Here is a 2,500-nt window from a genome sequence, read left to right as displayed (position 1 = left end):
ACAAGTTAAATCACGTCGTCATTAGTGAAGAAAATGTACTCTGCTTTTTTAAGTCACTTTAACATTATGCAAATATATTTTAAAAATGTATAAATTTGCAAATAGACAGCGGTCTGATTGCTGCTTCTACCTGTACGTTCAAAAGGTCAATGGAAGTCTTCGCTGAAACCATTAATAATCCTGTAGATGGAGGTCAGCCCTAAAGAAAACGGAGGTTGGTACAGGATGATCTAACAAATGAGTTAAAGAAAACGTTCCTTAAAGGGATGACTTGTCTATGATGTAGGTAGATTAGGAAAACAAAATATAAAAAAGGAAAGAGAAAAAAATAGCATGGAAGGAGGAATGAAAATGAAGTCATGCCAAGTAACTTATGATGCGGTACTTACAGAGAGCGATTCAATTAAGATTTTGGCTGAAACGTGTATGGAATTTTAAATTTCAGAGAGAACTAACAAAAGTACGAAATTATCTTCATGTGAAAGAGGCGAGCGGGAAATTAATGTGAGCTTGTGTAGGTAGATGCACAAGTTCTACAATAAAATAAAAATGAAGAGATATCAAAACATACACAAGCGCACTTTTTTCTGCTAGAACCTCACAACTGACAAGGACAAAGTAAACATGGGCACACGAATGTTCACAGAAAAAGGCAAACACGTGAATGAAAGCAAAAACTAGTTTACACACATCGTACTGGATGACACTTGCATGCAAAATCAACTGCAAGAATGTTCAAATATCTTTTTTCTTTTCTCATTTCCCTTTATAATTGTTCTCTTAGAAATTTCCCACTGAATTGTCGTTCGATATATACAACAGGAAATATAAGGAAATCGTAAAATAGTAAATAGATAATAACACTAAATCATACGTAATCAGGTACTTATATTCTCGAAGGAAACGCGACATTTATGGCCTTTGGTTAATGCACAGCTCCACACCACAGTATAGTACTATGTGTTTTGATATACTTTATATATTGCAACTTTTTATATTTGTGTGCGTGAGTGTTGTGCATTAGCTGGATTTTCACTATTAGCTGATAATGATATACTACAAACAAAATATATATCATAGGAAGCTAGAAAGGAAGAAAGAGAAAGGGGTAGAAAGGGAGGGAGGCAGTTAGAGAGAGACGGGGGAAAGAGAGAGAGGGAGACAGGGAGGGAAACAGAGACACAAAGAGAGAGAAAGGGAGATGGAGAGAAGGGGAAAGAGGGAGGGAGAGGGGGGGGAGAAGAGAGTATAAGGGAGGGAGGGAGGGAGACAGACTCACAAAGAGAGAAAGGGTGAAACAGATGGGGAACGAGGGAAGGAGCCAAAGGCAGAGACAGAGAGAAAGGGAAAGAAAGAGACATACAGACAGACCGACAGACAGAGAGAAGGGGGAGGAAGGAAAGAGAGACACAGACGTAAACTAAAAAAAAAACAGATGCGCAAGAAAAATATTACATACGAAAGACCTACATAAAAAGAAGAATATATACAGACAAACAAACAGAGACCGGCAGACAGACAAACAGACAGCCAAAAAGAGAGAAAGTAGTGCAGACAGACAGACAGAGAGCGGAAAAAAGACAGACGGACTGCGCAAGGCTGGCAAAAAGAGCAAAAGAGGGGAAAACCCGGGCAGCTAAACAGCTATAAACCGAGATGGGGCGAGAGAAAGAGACATTGCATTTTACACATGTGTCTAAATGGTCTCAGGCCCAACTGTACCCGACAGCACAATGGAGGAGAGAAGGCGAGTTGGAAAGGGCTGTATAACTTATGTAAGTGAGGCAAGAACAAAAGGTGTCGTGTATTCCATCTCTTGAACTTGCCACTTTGTAAATGGAGGTAAACATGCTAAAACCATACAGTGTAAGACTTTCCCGTGTTGTCTTGTCACGTCAGAAGAAGGTGCGAGGAAAAGCGCCCTGATTTCTTTTCTTTTTTTATCCCTTTTTTTTCCTTTGGTTATTTTGGGAATGTGTAATTCACTCCTGTGCATATATGAATTTAAGGTGATATGATTGTTATGGAAGATTATTTGTGTGTGTGTGTGTGTGTGTGTGTATAAATTAATAGAGATAGATTGACGGGTAGATAGATAGATAGAGAGTAGATAGATAAACAGATCGGTAAATAGATAGATGAATAAATTTAAATATATATTGTAGATATAGATACATATGTATACACTATAGATAGATATAGCCATTCACATGCATTTCATATGATATAAAACAGGAGAGAGACGAATTAATGTGCAGAGAAACTTTAATACTTTTAGAATATACATACTCTTCTTCCCACACATACAGTATATACATTCAGTGTAGTATAACATATCTTTATGTGTATTTTGGAAACTTCACGTCTCTGCACACTGTTTTCAAATCCAAGCATGTGATTACTATTATATAAAGTAAGGAAAATAACTTGAATAAATCGCCTTTTTTTTCTCTCTCTCTTTCCTTCTTTCTCTCTGTGTCTTCTTTTTTTATTATCAATA

Source organism: Penaeus chinensis, chromosome 8 (assembly GCF_019202785.1).
Source record: "Penaeus chinensis breed Huanghai No. 1 chromosome 8, ASM1920278v2, whole genome shotgun sequence".
NCBI lineage: Eukaryota > Metazoa > Arthropoda > Malacostraca > Decapoda > Penaeidae > Penaeus > Penaeus chinensis.
The sequence above is the reverse complement of the archived record's forward strand: the minus strand, read 5'-3'. Positions refer to the sequence as shown.